Source organism: Vidua chalybeata, chromosome 1, assembly GCF_026979565.1.
Source record: "Vidua chalybeata isolate OUT-0048 chromosome 1, bVidCha1 merged haplotype, whole genome shotgun sequence".
NCBI lineage: Eukaryota > Metazoa > Chordata > Aves > Passeriformes > Viduidae > Vidua > Vidua chalybeata.
Genome location: NC_071530.1, coordinates 93,511,541 through 93,530,930, shown reverse-complemented (window position 1 = coordinate 93,530,930; position 19,390 = coordinate 93,511,541). Strand labels below are relative to the sequence as shown.

Genomic DNA, 19,390 nt, shown 5'->3' with positions numbered 1-19,390 from the left:
ACTGGTTTGCATGCAATTTGAGATCCCAGGGAGGATGGGATATAAACCAGGGAATGCTCATCCAAGATTGCAAAGTATGATCCAGCAACCCTAGCAGCTCCCAGGGGAGAAAAACTCTCATAAATTAATGTTTTACTTGTCTCACTAGTATCACATGGAGTTTTTGACACAGGGATTTTCTGTGCATTATCAAGATTTTGGCTGATGTAAAACATTTCTTAAAGCTTTTTGGAAGCCCTTTCTCCATGGCAATAAGAGGTAGGATTCAGAATGGCTATTAGGACCCCACTGCTGGCTTGCTTCGTGAGGGTGTGAAGCTCACTTTCTGTAGGAGATGAGATTGGTTATTCCTCACTACCACATAGTATGACAGAGCTATTGAAGTTGGACTGTGCTTGAGTATTTTCTTTAGCCTCTCATTCAGTGCCTGGTGGATCACGCAGTGCTCACCCTGTTATGGCACAGTGTCATCAGCACCATGAAGCAGCAGCCTCAGCTGCTCCCAAAGTAGGTAAATTAGGCACTCTGGGTTTATTCTCTGTTTTTGTCTGCAACCTTAGCACCTCATATTCCTGACTGCTCCATGGGATGGTCAGAGTTGCCAAAGCTCCTCTCCTAAAGCCAGTTTTCCATTGGTTTCTCAGTCTCTGCCTCCATCTCCCTCAACATATCTACACATGTACATTTTGTGCATAATGCATCATTTTGGTGTGTGAGGTGTTTCATTGATCCAAGATATACTATGAATGTTCAAAGACTCATTCTAGAAGGTATGCTTCATATCTTGTATGCCAGTCCTTGAATTTAACTCAGGATGTGGAAGTCAGTCTCTGAGCATGTGAGTGCAAATGAATCCATGGATTACAGTGTCTGAGTCTCACCAGGTTGAATGTGTCTTCCATTGCCATGCAATATTCTGCTGTGATAGCCTTAGTGTCCAAGAAAGAGGGCAGAACAACAAGCAGTTAAGAAAAGGTGTTAAAAAAAATCCTCAAAGATGTAATCCTCCTAAAGTACACAACGTTCTTCCCCATTAAGGAAGAAGAGCCCCAGGATCAACATAAAGGTTTGGGCTGTTACACAATGTTCTCCATCTTTGAGTTAATCTGTGTGCCAGGAGCAACGGCAGCGCAGCTGTGCCGGCGCTGCTGCGGGTGCTTCCAAGCCGTGCGGCTGGCAGGCACCGAGTGAGCGGAGTCGTCTTTAGCAGCACAGCTGAGGACTGAAGGCAAGTCTGTGTCAAGGGATCTCAAACCATCAACACCCTTGCTACGCGCACGGCAGGCATTTCAACAAGCAGTGAAAAGCAGCTGCCGGTGGAACTCCCTCAGGACACCCCAGCTCTACAGAGAGCTTTCAGGAATCAGGAGAGGACATTTACTACCCATTTGTGCTATTGCATCATTTAGGGACACTAGTCAAAACTCCTTCTCTTTTATGCCCATGTCAGCTTGGCTCTCTTGGCAGAACTTTGCATCTTTTAGACAAGAAAATTCTAGGATTGGTTACTACGATTTATACTCCAAACCAGATAGAGGGGTCATCTTTTTGTGTAATATGTGGTATATTAAGGTTAGGGGAGCCAGACTCCAGCAGCTCAAACTGTAGCTACAAAATCTGTGCCTCTCCTCAAATTGAACGCTGGAGCAGCCCAGGTAACTTTTTTTCTCAGTCTTCATTAAACAAGAGAGTTCTGGATTGCACAGCCTGTGTTCACAGATCCTGGGTGTAATTGTATGTAATTTCTGACTTTGATAAAGAATCTTTAACGGTAAAGTGCACTATGGAAACAACAGAGATAAAATCAAAATAACTTGAAATTGGAACACTTGAAAACTTGGCAGCGAATCCGCTTAGGAAGTTTATATGGCAGGGAGGAGTGTGATCCCCCAAATGCTGGGGATTACATTTCCAAACTTACAGCAGGGATATGCAATAACAACTCCATAATATTTTGATTAGGAAGGAAGCAAATAACATATTGCAGGATGCTGCTGTCATAGCACACCCCTTGGCATCACCCTCTTTAAAGAAAAAAAAAAAAAAAAGAAAAAAGTGGGGAAAAAAGGAAATCATCCCACTGCTTACAGATAGACAGGAGTAGAAGTCAATGCTTGGAGAAGGCATTTGCAGGCTGTCCTTCCCTAACGATCATTTCCTCGTTGAACCCATCAAACAGAAATCCATGTTTACCAAAACCAAGTTGTAGCCGAGTAGAAAAACTCATCTTCAAGTCTGCTGCAGCCAGCGATGGTTTCTTTGGGATCTAATTATTCTAACAGGCTTTCCTCCCCTTTCATAGAAATTCTCAATGTTCTTCATTTCTGGTCAAGCTCATTAAATCAGCATACACCTTTCACTGGCTCCAGGCTCCCACACAGTGACATGCAGAGAGGACAACTCAATAATAATGATCACTTGTGATAGTTTTGGGGTTGAGGACATTTGAGACTGAGGCTGAAGATGCAGCTGTAGCAGGAACTGTTCTGGCTTTGTGCACTGACTTTTTCTTGAAACCAGGGTGTTAAAATAGCACTATCAGTTCCTCTCTCATGAGTGCCCACCACATCACCTAAAATAGAAAAATGTCCCAAAGACCATGTGTCTGCCCAGGGCACAGCAGGAAGCTGGTGTACCATTCTTTCCAACACTGAAATATCAGCACTCTAGGTCCTGTTTTCATCCTGCAGAGCCTTTCTTGATGCATGTCATGACATATCTTAAACATAAATAACCCCTAATGTAGGTCCACAAAATATTTCCAAATACTAGACTGGGATATAGAAGTCATAGTTCTATTATTATTAAAAAAATAATAAATGCAATTGAGACGCTGATTTCATAATTCTTCCATGTCTTATCCCAGTTAATCCCTTAACATGATAGTTACCTATTTCTTGTCTGTATGATGGAGGCTAATGACTTAATCATCCTTTTTCTGTCTAGCATTCCCCACTACTCCATGGTTACAAGGAATGCTCTTCTCTTGAGATATCTAAAGGATTAGTATTGTTAGGATAAACTCTGCAGTATTACTTAACTCCCAGTACACATGTCTTGGTTTTAGTCTGCTGCTTCCCACCCAAAGAAGAGCTTCTGTAACCAAAAAAATGTGTTTTGCATTTTCAGTTTTATCTGTAGGCTGCAAAGAGAAAGTCCCCTTCAGTCTTGTTTCACTGTAACTATTAATTTGATACTTTGAACTTATTAACTAGCATCATTGTTAGTGATGAGCAGTTTTAATGTGGGAGTGAGAATATGTCCTTCTCTCCTCTAAGGACTTTTATTTCAGACAGAGCAACTACCTCACAGAGTGAGAACAGACTTTGAAGATGCTCAAATTAAGAAGAGCTGGGTTGTATTCATGACCCCTCCATTTTACAGTTTATATAATTAGACATAATGACAAAGCTAGTACTTGGTATCTAGCATTCAGTCCTCCCACAGATTTCAGCAACACTGTGGATTCATGGCTTTTCCAGGTTCTCCTCTCTAAGTATTCCTATTGCTAAATACTGAACATCAGCAGTTAGCAAGTAAAACCACTCACAGATATGGAAGTCTTCCATATCAGGAAGTCTTCCAATCCAAACCAAACATTTGGTCTTCTTTTCAACACCTCAATACTATCTTTTAGCCACAACTAACCTACTTGTAGTAGGTCACTAGACAGGTTACCAATTACACTGTCTTTATATCATACTCCAAAGTAAAAAAGGCTCCAAAGTTAATTTTATCAGTCCTGAATCCCTCATGACTATTGTTGCAATGCTGATGAAGTGGCAGAAGGAACAAAAGGGAAGCAGTATTTTCAGAATCACAAGAGTTGTTATAGACATAAGTTTAGGCACATGGAAAGTGAGTGAAGTGCAGTGGAAACTATTGCAAAGATCTCAAAAAGTGTTGTGAAATCAGAATTTCACCTGCTTTCTTGTACTGTCCTCTGTGCTTGTACATAATAGAAAGGCTAAAAAAAAAAAAAAAACAAACACCAAACCCAAATGAAAAAGAACAAAGATTGTTTGACCTACAGTGCAACTTTGGTGGAACCTGCATACCCCCACAAGGTTTCATACTGACTTCCAGAGAGGCTACCAAATATCTCAGCACCTCTCAGACATGAGATCATTTTCAGTGCAGCAGCCTGGTGTCCCCAGGCAGTAGGAGGAAGCTCCTTCACAGGATAAAGCCATTTATATGGGCCTTATGGTAGTCCTGTCCACTCTGCTGTTGACACCAACACTCATCTACTTCCACAAAGAGCCCATTGATGGAGCTCAATCAGGAAAACCTAAGCTACAGAACAATTTCCATGAGCAGCTGGGTCTTCTGGGTGGGTTGTTGGACTTCTAATGCATGCACCAGCTTGTGTGTATTGCACATGCACAAAGCAGCTGTGCTACTTTTGTTATTCAGCATTTACATATGTCAGGAATTTTGGTCCCACCTAAATCCTTTTGTAGCTCTGGACTTTAATTAGTAACATGTCCAAAATACTTTGAGTGCTTCTGGACAACAGCTATAGGTGCTTAGAGGCAATGCTGCGTGGTGCCAGAAGCTTTGTTCTGTAAAGGGAAATCTAGCGGGGTGTTAATGAGTGTCACAGGGAATTAGGCTCACTCAAACAACCTAACAAATTCATTTCTATTGACATCTCCATTTATAGCTTCTCTATGTATTTAACAAAGGAACATTGGTGGTAAAATAATGATAGAAAAACACAGGACTTGCATTAAACCATTGTGGTTAATGCACATGATATGAGGAACTGAAATAATGAGACCAAAGTCAGCTTCCTCCAGATCATGCCAAACCTTGACCACAGTAATGAGGAGGTACAAATTGCACAAATGTGGAGGAGCACTGCACATATCCAAGTGCATTTTCTTTCCACTTGTGCGTAAAGCTCTTCCCTGTGAAGGATCAGGCCAGTGCTAACAGAAAATCAGCCACCCTTTCCTGGTACCCAGTGCTGTTCACTGCTCTGCTTTGCTTCCCTCATGCTTTTCATCCTCTTCTGCTTTCTGAAAATGGGTATTTCTAGGGCATGAGCAGTCCCTGGCCTGGCTGCCTGCACGGGTACAGGGCCAGAGCAGAGCATCCACACTGCAGCTACCAGCAGTAGCCATGCTTCTGCTCTGCTGGGGAGCTGTGCTCTTAAAAAAAATCACAGCTCTCAGAAAAACATCTCACACAAGATGACAAATGCCTTGCTTATAGGCTGGCACACTATCTGAACAAAAATATATTTATGTACCCTATCTTGCACTTTAATTTTATGTACTGCAACATCCCAGCATGGCTTTTTGGCTTCAGTTGATAATTGTGCTAATTTTTCCATCTAAATTAAGCTATGTAATGCTTAGGGACAAAAACAGTCACATTAAGATGTGTACTAGAATCATGTTGTACAAATACTATGAGCAAATCCCATTGAGATGATCTTCAGCAGCCTTTCTTATAGCAAGCAAATAGGAAGGCATTGGAAACATGGCAGGAATTTTTTCTCTTCAGAATCAAGGAAAGGAGCTGGAATTGGTCCACCCAGGCACAGTTGCTTGAAGGCTCATTTTTGTAAGGCTGCTGATGGCTCGTCCTCTTGCTTCCCCAAATGTGTTTCTCTAGACCCTATGTAATGGCTTGGGAAGGGTCTCACAGAGACAAACTTGTCCCTCAGAATTAGTGGGCAGGAGGTCGCATCATCTGTGAGGAGGTGGGCATGAGATTCGAGCCCAATAGGGGGTGAGCTTGTCATGAAAGTGGTCTCTGTAGAAGCCAAACTTTGGTGATCCCTCTCGAGACCTACGGCTGAAACAGTCTATGTAAATTTTGAGAAAGATAGTTACCTTTCAATTTTTTGTTTCATGTAGCTGCACAGGAGATACACCCAACAGAGTGCAGAAACCCTGACAATAACTGCAATGACTGCAGACAGAACTAGCAGGGTTTGGCTTCATCTGAGAGAAGATCTGGTTCCCCTGTCAGTGGGCTTGAAACATAGGCTCCCGCAAAGTGGTCAACTGTGATTGTTACTAAGGAGGTCACAGCAATTTTAACCTGCAGCAGATAGAGCAGGATGTTTTAGTCCTTTGTCCTGTTATGGCCTCATCTAAACCAAGGATGGGAGAATTGCACCACTCTCCCTCAACTTCACTGGATGGTTTGCTTGCTTTGGGTTCTTTTACATTCAAGGACATAAATGCTGGATAAATTGTACCTAATTCTACATAACCTGGGGGTAGCTGAGCACCAGATATATCACACTGAAAATCCCAGCCCCTAGAGTGCCTTATTCTCTTCCCCCTCAAAGGGGGAAATATTCCTTTGGGAGACTTTTGGATTTTGTGCTACATTTTTGATGAGCCAGTTTCAAGACCACCAGTGGGGAAAATAAGCAGTCACGGTCTCTGGTGGGACTCTCAGGGACTGGAAGGAAAAGGTGGCAGGTTTATCTCACAAGTCAGGGAGCATGGACCATCCAATGCCCTGATTGTTTGCTGCAGCAAAAATGTGCCACCAAAGAGCCGTGACTATCAGACTTGCTGTATATTGTGTTAGTAATTCAAGTGGATTTAGCAGCACATACAGGTCTATCATGTATGCAATTGATTTGCATTTATTGAGCCTTATCCTGCTTCCAATTGGATATTTGCAATACCAACCTGCATATTTCTCTTCAGACATACTGTTTCTATGTGACTGAACAATTCTCATGAAGTAACTGAGACTAAAAAACAGCCTTGTTCTTGGCACTTTCTATGGAGAGCTTGATTAGAGAGGTCTGGCATAAACAATTCAGCATCTCTGCCCCAACCACACTGTAATGTTTCCACACAAATGAAATCATAAGTTAGAAACACATTTTTGCCCTGAAGGAATAAATGCCCCCCAAATCCCATCTGCCACCACAGCAAGGTTTTAAGCTTCTGCTTTTTAGCAACAGCAAGAGCAAAACCTGCAAAAGAAATGAAAAATCAGAGTGGAGAACAATTTCAGGAGGAGGATTCTCCAGGGCTGTGCAGAAGGGCAGCTCCCTCATTCCTCTCCAGGGGGAAGTACAGCACCCCCAGATTCCCCACTCCCACAGGTGTGCCCTCCAGAGCACCCTGCCAGCCCTCAGTGCACACACAGCACAGGCACCTTGCTCATGTTACCGTCATACACACACACCAAGCCCATGCTGGAAAAAACAGGCTTAGAAGAGCCTTGAAATCTGGTTTTGCCACTGTTCATTTTTTCTACAGTAAATTATATTTAATGAAAATACCTGAGACACAAAGTACCTTGTTTTCATCTTAATTAGCAATTATGGTTGCTAATTAAGGCAATACCAAAATAATTGTGTCATAGTATAAAGGAAATGCCCATGTTTCTCTGTGCCAGACAAAGAAGATTATGATCTTCAGCCATAGTTCCAGAACAGATAATACTCTACTAATAATTTTTGCGGGGCTTAATTTAATGTGTGTATGAGAGAGAAGAACTGTGCAGCTTTTGATATATGGTAAAGGCCACCATGTCATATAAAGATGGAGGGAGAAATCACAACAGTCCCTTGTCTTAGAGTTGAAACACAACTAGCCAAATAATCATCTTCAAGTGTTCTCGCATTCCTCACTTTCTATAGTTTTTTAAATCTTCTTTGTATATGTTAAAATAGAAACACTATCTTATATTTATATGTATTACATATAATCTATAAATCTGTTGGTATGAATTTTCTTTGCCTAGTACCTTCACATTGACACATCTTTGACCATTTACCCAGGGAAGCATTCACTGAATAAGACTTATTTCCTGCAACCAACTAAATGGCCTTTTTTTAAGAAGCAAAGAAAAGCATATCCTCCACAAAAGCTAATTCATGCAGCATGACTCTTTGAATACATAGTCTAGCAATACACAAGTGTTGGAAGTAGCACAAAAGATTCTTGAAAACACTTCTAATTGATTAATTCAGCAGGGTAGCACCATGGAAATGATTGATTTCAGTCTACCAGACCTCCCTCTGACCTTTTTAGAGCCTCTGTTGATGGGTACTTGAATGGAAAAAATTTAAATACAAATGGCAATATAACAATAGAACCCAAATTCCCATCATTTTAATACGTCAGATTAACTGCAACAGGTTTAAGATGCCACAAGGATGAAAGCTTTTTTAAAAAATGTATCTTTAAAATAGTGAGAACTTTAATGTCAGTAGTAATGACTGATCTCAATGACTCATCTGACTCACAAATAATACGTGACTGTGTTCTTCTAAGCTAATGATGAGGTGTAACAAGCCTGGTGATAATGACTATTAGGAAGGGTAGAAAAAACCACTGTGGTACATTTCTTTGAGGTAATCAAAAAATTTGAGGTCATCAGGTTAGTTTCCTGTATAATCGTGATTTATTGCAGGGTTTGCAAACCAAACCAACACTTAAACTGAAGCTGCCCTTATTTTGCCAATCAATGTAAATAATGTAAATAATGTAGGCTGATATTTCTGCCACTCATCTGGAGTCTGGGGACAGGTGATAGCTGCCCTGAAGGCATACAATTATGAAATACCAAAATGAGAATGACTATTTCCTAGTGTTTGATCCTTCAGACTCAACTCAGGCGAACTCCCACTCCAGCTTCAACTGACCTTCAGAAAACACGCAGACCTGCTGCAGAGGGAAGTATTTTTTCCTGCCCTTCCTTTGGCTGAATAATGTTTGAACATAGTTCATGGGTTTAGAAATAACCATGGTTTTTAGAAATAACCATTTCATTGTGCTTCCAGAGTACTCATGTGAAATATTGATGTGCTGATGATAGAGGAGGCAGGCAGTGGCTGTGAAGGAGACCCTTCTCCATGGGAGAAGGATCACTGCTCTCTCCTGCCCTGAAGTAAACCTCTTCTTGATGAACTTACGGCTTTTTGGAAGCTTCTTGGCTTTCCTGCACCCCTGTCCTGAGCCCAGGCTGTGGGGTTGACATGGATTTCCCACACAGATGTCTGCACAGACAGCTGAGCAGTTGAGGGCTGAGCAGGGCAAGCAGGACACTTCCCAGTCCCCAAATTGAGAGAGAAAGCAACATTTGTCCTTCCTGACATCCCAATCTGATGTTAAATACGCATCATATTCTTGGTAGGAACAGCCTAGATTAGCAAGGGAAAGCATGCAAACTTATGCTCATCAAAAGTATGTAGTACCTTCTGCAGATATTAGCAAAGGGATTTTGATTTTTTGACATCTCTTGAGGGTCTAAAGCTGCAAATGCAATTTCTCTTCACAGCTTCCAGTGGTGGCTGGCTTTGACCAGCTCAGCTGTATTGTCAGACCCAACCTGTGCCATCAGGACCTGCAACCATGGAAAATTTCACTAAACAAGTTACAATTGTTTTTTCAGATGTCATGGTTGGGGTTTAGTCAGGCTGTCAGGGACTCAGTTTTATACGCATGTGTTTGTTTCAAAATCTACTAACTTGTTTCCTGCAATCTCAGCTCTGATTTATATATGTATTCGAAATCTTTTGCCCTTGTGACTGTAATGCAAACTGTGAAAATTATTCAGAGTGTAACCAAGCAACATCTGCCCAAGCTATGAGCTGCTTGAGGAAGTGTCAGTACTGATGCTCCCTGTCCTCTCTTCCCTGGCCCACAGAAAATGCATGGGGAAGAAGAAGAGAGTATTACTTCATATGCACCTAAAAACTTTTCCAAGCAAATGTCCTAAGCAGAAGGCATTTCATTTTGGAGTGAGGACTGGCACCTCCTAGAGAAGTCCATCCTTCCCTTCTACTGGCTGGCCCATCAGCTAGGAGGGAAGTACAGCATGGCAGGCTCACAGGATTGCCCTGGACTGTGAACCAAGCATCTCCTGTGGAAATTCCTCCCTGCATATTTGCTGCCTTTCTCTGTGGCTGTTGATCACCGTGCGGGGGTAGGGGGGGAGTCCTCTAGCTGGCAGCATGCTGTGATGCTTTTCTCCTTATCCTTTATCCCTTGACAATTTACAGCTCTCTGGCTGCATGAGAGAGAGCTCTGCATCCCACCTGCATATTGCACAGAAATGAGATTTTTCTGTGATCCTCCTTTAGGTCCTCGCTGTTGGGGGCCATGGCACTACACTTCTCAGTTTTCAGTAGATAACTGTCTTCTTGGGGCTGCAATAATTTAACTTTTTTTTCCCAGTACAGGTGCATAGGAAATACCATGAAAGTATGTGCCTGAGTCAAGCTCCCAGGTCAGTCCCTGTCACACTGGCTCATGAGATTGTACAAAGGGCAATCGGAAATGGCTTAATCAAGCTTACTGCCACAAGCACAGTGTTAATGAACAATAAACAGTTCACTCATGAGCTGTGGGCTTACCTCAGGACAGCTTTCATTACAGAGATATCATCAGCTAACACTCAGCATCAAGAAGATGGCAGTGGGGTTGAAACTAGGTCCCTTCCAACCCAAACCATTCCATGATTGAACCAGAGGGTGGTCAGGCACTGGAACAGGCTCCTCAGGGAAGTGGTCACAGCACCAAGCCTGACAGAGTTAAAGAAGGGTTTAGACAATGCTCTCAGACACATGGTGTGACTCTTGGGGCTGTCCTGTCAGGAGCTGGACTCTTGGACTCTATTATCCTTATGGGTTCCTTCCAGCTAGGATATTCTATGATTCTATAATAAAAGGTGGTAGTTTCTCAATTGAAGCTGAAAAACTTGATGCAATGCTTCAGTGTTTCTAAAGAGCATCTGAGTATATTAAAATGCCCCCATATGCACGTGTAGGTAAAATATTAATTAATTAAATATAAAATTACACTGGATTTATCCAGCACTTGAAGAGCAAAGGAAATTTGCACTAGAAGAGCAAAGGAAATACAAGCAATTATAGGCAAACTGAATTCCTCTGTCTACATTCTTCTTAGAAGTTTATTTTTTTTCTGTTTCAAGGTGATTTGACATTTTTGGGTTAGATTTTAGGAACTCAGTGCAAAATCCTGGCTTTGTACTGCCGCTCCAAACCAGAAATGATTCAATTATGCATCACCCCATCCCTTTTCCAAAACTAAACCCTCTCAGATACTGAACTCCCTTCAATGCAGGTTTTAAATAGAAAGGGTAAGTAGGGTAAAGCTGGTTGTGGGAGTTACTTTATTTTCCATATTTTCCATAAGATGATTCCTCTGACCTGGCCAGACTCTGAGGTCTGTTCATCTCATGAAAAGTACATAACATACTCCTACTAAGCAGTTTTGCAAACTTGGTGACAAGATTATTGCTATTATTTTACTGCAGACTTTTTCCTTGATAATTGGAATATGTTCATCTTTTTTCAGTTTTGTTCTGGTGTTCTAAAATCTGTATATTAAAAACAAAGCTGGAAATTTGAGCTTCATTTCTATATTGTTTTCGAATATGCTAGTTTGCATGCAGAGACTTTACCCCAGCAATTTGATTTCAGCATCAGAGCAAGCAGTGTAGCACTTTTGGTAATGGAGAGGTTTGCTTGTCACAAACATGAAAGCACCTTTTGTTTGGTGAATTTTGTTTGTAGAATAACAGATATGAAAATTACAAGTGAAGAGCTCACTTCAGAAAATTTGGCAACTCTAAGTAAAGCGAAAAGTATTTTTAAATTTTAATAGCATGATACTAGTATGTCACTGAAGGTCTGTATTCCTCCCAGAATTTGCGTGATGCATATTCCCTACAGATTTCCGTCACTTAGAAAGTAGCTGCTTTCCATTATTTAATACAATGCTTTACAAACACTTCTGCAACTTGGATTCTCCTCAAGAGAACACGCAGTTCTTGTAGAGGTGCAAGAGTTCAGCCGTGGGTGACTGCAGGCCATGCTGGTTTTTGAAGGTGACTTGCAAAGAGGACTTCAGGATCTGGTGTCTTTCTTGGAAAGCTGCCACCAGCACTCAGAAGCTTTGAGAAATGCAACTTCTACCTATGGCACAGGATCATAATCTCCAAGGTATTAAAAACCATTTCATCATAAACACCGTGCCACAGCGTCTACAGCAGTGACACATTTCTCCTGTATGGGTTTAAGTTTTCATGTGACAAGGGCTAAATTTTGTTCTTTTTCATATTTTAAAATATAAGTTACATACTTTTATCTGGACTTCTCAAACCAGCTACTCAGTGTAGTGACCACTCCATGCCTGGTGACTGTACTAATGCTTTTAAGGCTCTTAGGTGTCCTGTGCTTTTCTTCTGCCCTTAGATCCTTCATACTGCACAAGCATAGCCTGTTCATTCTCATAATTTTCTGTTTGCTTTCCAAATTAGTGTTCCAATATATCACTCTTTACTCTGACCAAAAGGATTAACAGAGCTAAAAGGCTTAACAGAAATAGACATTATAAGGCTTAACAAAAGTAGACATTATATTTGGCACAGGGTCAATGGTGCCTGTGCTGTGGACACTGTAACCACTCTGTTTAAATTACCAGCTTTGAAACAGCTCATTATTATTATTTTCAGGTATATCTTTACCTATTTTGTAAAAAATGTTGAAACTCTCTTTAGAAGATCACTGCAAGACAGATTTATATTGATTAATTTTATCCATCTAAGTTTTGGGACTTGATTAGGCCATACAGTTCTTAAGGAGAACAGCAGCAGTGATATGGCAATACAAAATGTCCAGACTGATCCATTCCCTTTGTCCTCAGAGCAGGAGCTGAGGGTGTTATGCTCAAACCTGGAGGTTGTGCTGTGCCTTCTGCCTGGGAGAAGATGCTGTGGGGGCAGTTCCCATCTCCCCCATGTAGTGCAAGGCTCACACACCACCCCTCGGTACAGTCTAAGAGGGATTTAAATGGCACTGGCCCTAGGCCCACTGAGGGATTTATTTCCTTTGGATTTATGTATGGATTTTATTTTATAAAAGCTATTTAGCAGAAGACATTAGGTAATGCAGCCTGCTCTGGAAATCTAGGGCTTGTGAATTTTACTAATGTCCAGCAGAACAGTGAAGTCCTTACTTCAGTAAGGACATAGCAGTTTTAATGCAAGGAAAAAGGGGAACATTTGGCCGTTGGAGAGTTATATCCTTGCAGTGCCCCTAGTGTTTGGTTTATTGTATAAAACAATATATTGCTGTATACCCGGGTGAAACTCATCATAAGACCCACAAGAGCTGGGAGAAGGTTGGTGACTGAACACCTTTTTTTCACTCAGCAGTTGTCTCTTAAGGTCAAGGCATCCTTGACAAGGCCTCACAGGACGCCTGTACGCTTGGGTTGTATGAGAGTGAGGAGCAGTAGAACCATCCCAAGAAGAGCCATTGCCCCAGCACGATACCTCGTAACTGATGCTGAGTATGAGATTGCCACTGCTCTGCACGAGCGTTACCAGATCTGCTGATAATTCAGCTGAGAAAGGCTAAGGTTTAGTTGCATCCAGAAGGATGAAATCAAAGAGAGTTTGTTTATATGCTAAGCATATAATAATAAGGCAGAGATTAGTCCTCTAAAGGAAGGGGTAAAAAACAGCAAACAAAATAACTATTGCTACTGGTTTAAGTTACCAAAGGGTTTGTCTCTTTTCCTCAGGTAATTGGAGTCATCACCTATTTCCTTGGAAATCTTAATATTAGTACCTGTGAATTATTGCATGTTATACAAAGTTATCAACTACATTTTCATCACCAGCTGCCCTGCCAGGGGCCTGCCGCAGACTCACCATTAAGGTCTCAGGTTCCCCACTTGTAATGAATAATGACAAAAAAGTTCCACCTTTTCCGAAATGCACCAAAAAATGAGTGGTTGAGGGGCGACACTAAGAAAAACAAAACAAAACATGCAAATGTTCTTGAGGTTGTTTTGAAAGACTATTGATGTGAAATTCTCAGTCCTTTAATCATTATTCAAAACCTTGAATCCCATTATGATTTTCCAGTCACTGAAGGATGGAATCTAAGCATCGCAGGGATACAGAATTAACAAAAGCTCTAGGGGAAGAGGTTTTTCACAGCCATGGGTGATATTACTCATACTTGCATATTCTTCTTTCCACACGTCAAAGGTCTGACAAGACAAAGAGCTGTGCCTTGGATGGTTTTGAAATCCATCAATCTCCACTGGTCCTGAAAGGACCCCTCTGAAGAAAGGTTTTTTGCCCATGCAAGTATCACAGCACTTCAAGGGGGCCCATGCCTTCAGGTACATAACACTGTGTTTCCAAAGAACATTTCCCTGAGGTAAGAAGAAAAGTACAGCTATCCCTAACTGTTGCATGAAGTCTACTCCTTTGCAGGAGAACAACCTCCTTCTCTTTTTCCAAAACAAAAGCATAATTCAAAATGATTACATTATTACCAAGAATGAGTAGGAAAAAAAGCACACTTTTTTAAAATTACCATTTAAGTGTAGTTTAAATCCAGACTCTTCTATTAGCGCATAGATAATTTCCATTTATGAATGCAAACAATATTCTTGCCTTCTTTCCCTAACACCACTGACTCATATGTTGGGTTTTATTCTATAAACCAATTGCACATATCACAAAATAAGGTATTGTATTTTGTATTGTGAGGCTATGCAGTTCATGTATAAATTATGCTTTTGCCATTTTTCTTTTAAACATGACATTTGTGCTCCTGGTTTCTTTCTTTTCTCAGCTTTTTCATGGCAATTGATTTTTTTTCAGTTGGAAACAAATTGAAATACAAAGCAGACCTTTTTCTTTCTAAATTGCACAGCCAGTTTGGATCAGAAAGAATAAAGGACTCTTCACAACATTACTTTAGTAGGTCTTGCTGATGAGGAGAAAATGTGCCTAACAATGAACACTTAACGAGATTTGATTAAAGCTTGCCATCAATTCCTTGCCCTAAATGTTACAGGTTGTGAAAGTACATTAACACCAGAGGATACAGCTTCTAAGACCCACTCTTGCACAATAAACGCTGTGACTGGATCCCAGATACCTGGCAACACTCCAGGATGAGTTTGTGCTGATGACAGTCAGTGCTGGCAAGGGCTGGGCCCAGACATGGACCTGGCCCCAGAACCAGACCCAGACCAACCACAGTGCAGTGGGTGGTCAGTGCTCATGGGGTGAGCATGAGGACAAACACCCTGTGTCTTGCCCCACAGCCCCACCTGGGGTTATGGCTCTAAATAAGTCACTAAATACTTCTGCTGTGGCTTCCCCAGCTCTTGCCTTTTCACCAAATGCTTTCAGCAATATGTGAAGAGGTACAGATTGGCCCAACCCTGCAGAATTGCCGAGACCACTCATGACCAGAGACCTGGCAGCCTCTGAGTATTGGGCTGGTATGGCAGGACTGCAAAAGCCACCCAAAACAGCCCTCGGCCACACAGCCAGCAGAATTTCCCTATTTGCTGACCTGCATCAGGGACATACAATCCTTTTTCTTGCTGTGAACTCTTAATATTTTCTGTGGAAACCCCATCTGCTAAGGTTCAGGCAAACCCAGAGAAACCTCCTCCCCACAGATCCCTAGGGCTTTAACATGCATTGATGGCCAGAAGCCAAGTACATTTTGGGGAGTAGCAGCAAACAGCTGCTTTTCAGACTCTTCACAACACAGTTTTAAGACTTGCTCCATGCAGTTATTACTAGCATGATCCAAGCTCAGCTTCCAGCCTTGGCATGAGCAGGACCTATTAGCCTGTTTTCCTAAGGAAACATTATGCACAGTGATCATTAATATTTTTAAACCCACTGGCCAGCTTCAATCAAACTTGGCAGCCAGGCAGCAGTCTTGGAGACCTCAAGTTCCTACAAGGTTCATGAACCATATGTGTGGCCGGGACAGTGGAAATGGAAGGAAAAGCAGGCCAACCTGTATGAGACCTCAGAGAGCCCAGCAAGCCTGAGATGCTGTGGATGACCTGCTCCAGGAAAGCTTCACAATGTTTTTCCATCTGCAAGGACAAAGGAGTGTCCAGAGGAAAAGCAGATTTCAGTATTTCCAGCGTCATTTTTTTACAGCAGGATCATGAACTTACACTCTGTGTCCAATGTCTCTCTGTTGGAACTAGCCCTTGCGGCGAGCTGAAAACAGAGAATTAACTTTGTGAATGTCAGAAGCCTCTCAGAGGGTTTCTCTGGTGCCAGCTGCAGTTGCTTCCCCTTGGTTGGAGGGACAGTCACATCCAGCCAGGCAGTGAGGAAAATGAGGAAATTATTACTATTTGAAAACGCGCCTTTGTTCAAAGCAGTGTTTTTGCCATGAGCACACGTGCCTGCAGGGAGCTTCCTTCAGGGACTCGGCTGTAAAATGAGGTCACAAGGGCAGGCACAGACGGACTGCAAAGTCCCCCGGCTGTTTCTTTGAATGGCTGCCTTAACCAGGAGGTACAACGACAGCCTGTGCTCATAGAAACTTCGAAAACCAGCCAGCAGTAGCTTCCTCACTAAGTTGGTTTTTTTTTTTTTTTTTTTCCTTTTTTTTTAAATTCTAAACTGAACATTTTAAAACAGAAGATCAGCATGTCTCCTGTAATAGCAGCAGTTTTGCTGCAGTGCCTCAGCAGAAGGCAGCTAAAGAGGACAAACTGAATCCGGACACACAGAATTTGCAATGAGCAGTCCTTCCTCAGGACTGGCCTCAGCACAGATCACAGAAAACTGTGCTTCTTCACTGATCCATGCTAAATCAAGCTAATTAAAGATGCCAGAAGTTATTTCTAGTAACAAAGCAAACAAACACTCTTCTGAGTGATTAGCATTTTTCAGACTCATTAAGAAATAAAAATATAAAATCTTTATCCCATTCTTTTGGTTCAGTGCTGTAATGTTTCCCTAAGGCACAGGCTAGCTAAAAAGAGGGGCTCTGAGAGATGTGCAAAGATAGCACCATTGTCAACCAAAGAAACCTCCTTCAATTATTCAGAGCATCTGCTGCTCTCCAATTTCTCATTCTTAGAGCTCCAGCTAAGTGGTGCATTTGGCAGTTGTTCTTATTAACTCACAGGGCAGCACAAGCAAGGAACATATGTATTCACAAGATAATTAATGCTCAAAGTGAATGTTGTGGTAAGAAGTTTCCATACATATTTGCAAACTATCTGCCAAATACATATTTTTGGAGAGTAGGGAACTTCATATGGAAAAGGTGAATGTAATCCTAAGTAGACAGGAAACAAAACTGTCTCTATTTTTCTACTTCATTAACAGCCAGAAAATTGACCAAAGTACTCACAAAGGTGCAAGCATTGAAAACCAGTGAACACAGCCTACACCTGACAACTAGGAAAATCAGTCTTTCTGACATCTATTGGTAATATTTTGCATCTGAAAGGCACACTGGAGTTGAATTCATGGCAAAACAGTATTTAAGAAGGTAGCAGTGAGAGCTTCGTGTCTCTATTGTCATCCTATCAGTTAGAAAAATTCAAACAGACCTTGTTATCTCCATGGCTAAACTAAGATACTGAAATGACTTGAACTTCATGCAGAGTTCACAGACAGCATGCTCATTTTATCATATTAATTCTTCTGCAGTGTATTCCTAATGGCATTCAAATTCCAAGATCCCTTTTTCAAAATATCACCTTGATGGGAAGAGAAGCTGGCCAACCCAGCCCACCCTCCCAGGCCATTGCATTGCATCTCCTCAGGAGTGATTAGACACTACAGTTGACTGAACCAAAGAAATCCCCTTCTGTTTCCTCAGCTGTGACAGTACACTACCCTTTCCGTGTCTCTGCAGAAGTGCTGGCAGTATTTCTTTCCAAATTGCCAGCTGAAAGGGAGCCTGAATAAATCAGCTAAAAGTGGCTGAATCTCCATGTATATGGTCTGTCAGGGAAGGCAAGCAATCTACCTCCAGTAAAACCACGGTGAAATGGTGAATAATATATGCCAGCAACCTGCAATAAGGTTATATATACTTTTATATACATGTATGTGTATGTATATGTATATATACACACACACACATATATACATCAGTGATGTGCATGGTTTCTAACCAGATAAAGGAATGGGCAGGTTCAGAATGTTGTCTGCACTGTGACTTCACAAATCACCGATCTGGTTATGTTCCTTTCAATCAGACTTTCTTTGATTCCTTCAGCTGGTCAGTCAAAAAAAGAGGAGCGGGTATTATTGCGCATTTTTCCTTATTCCTCTTTCACTACACAAACCATCCCGTCTTAAAACTCTCTTAGAAAAGCGAAAAAGCGCTCAGCCGCGTTAGGCAGGGGCCCTTTGGAAGCATCCCGTCCCGAAGACGATCCCGCAGCCGCAGGGCTCCGCTCAGCCGGGGCTGATGGTGCCACAGAGCCATGGCAGCGCCCTCAGCAGCCAAGGCCAGAGCCCAGGGCCTGGCGAGGGCAGGCGGGCTCAGCCCGGCCGCAGGGTCTCTCTCCACGGCGGTGGGATGGGCGCCAGGCTCTGAGGGCAAAGGCAAGGGGGTGGGGAGGGGTGCGCGGGGAGCTGAGACGCCACACTTACTGCAGAACTGCCTCCGCCTGACCCCGCAGCGCCAGAGCCGCGTCCGCACCCAGCGCAGGCACGGGGACAGGTCCATGGCTCGAGGGGCCGCCCGTCCCCGGGGCCACCTGGCACGGCCCGCTCCCCGCCGGGCAAACCTGCGGCAGCCCCCGGCCAGCCTCCGGGCCGCCGGCAGGATGCGGCGGGCGGCCACCGAGGCCCTGCCGTCCCTTTGTCGCCATGCCATGTTTTATGCATGAAGGTAATTTCATCCCGATTCTCCGCGCCTGGTGCCTACGTGAGCTCCTGCGACGTGGAGGAGCCACGGCTCCAGTCCCTGGGGAGAGCGAGCTCCGGGGGAGGCAAGGGGCGAGCGTCCCTCCTGGGCCGCGGGAAGGAGCCCACGGCAGGAACGGCGCATTTCCAGAAGTTTACACGTCTAAGTCTGCAGGTGATGCGCTGCGGGGACCCTGGAACGGGGAGAGATCCGAAGATGTTAGGGAGCCCTGCAGAAACCCATTTGCACTCTGGTCACAAAGTCACGGCCCACGTTTGAAACCTCAGCCCCGCTGCTGCCTTCTAAGGAAACAGGAGCATGTGAGGGCAATACAGCTTTAGCATGTCCATGTCAGTGCTGCACTGGTAGGGATCATTTCTCACATTCTAATTTCACTTTTGCTATCAACAAAATATAATTCCCAAAGTAATTCCCAGAGTAATTTCCACAGTGACTCTCTCAACAGTGTCACTGCCGCCTGAGGCTCTTGTTTTGTAACATAACTAAAAGGCTCCTTCTCTGATGAGTTCATACCATCACACAATTTCACAGAATAATCTGAATCAGAAGGGATCCACGAGGACCATCAAGTCCAACTCCTGGCCTTGCACAGGACCATCCCCAAGAGTCACACAAGGTGTCTGAGAGTATTGCCTAAGCCCTTCTTGAACTCTGTCAGGCTTCGTGCTGTGACCACTTCCCTGGGGAGCCCGT

General features: G+C 42.9%; 1 long non-coding RNA gene across 1 annotated transcript; it reads right to left on the bottom strand.

The window, feature by feature from the left end:
- Positions 1 to 11,595: 11,595 nt before the first annotated feature.
- On the bottom strand, positions 11,596 to 17,910 carry LOC128791326 (uncharacterized). Its single transcript, XR_008432028.1, has 5 exons — positions 17,789 to 17,910; positions 15,969 to 16,014; positions 15,803 to 15,884; positions 13,675 to 13,770; positions 11,596 to 13,591 (listed from the first exon to the last, which is right to left on the bottom strand). It is a non-coding gene; the product is annotated as an uncharacterized LOC128791326 (long non-coding RNA).
- Between the last annotated feature and the right edge of the window lie 1,480 nt (positions 17,911 to 19,390).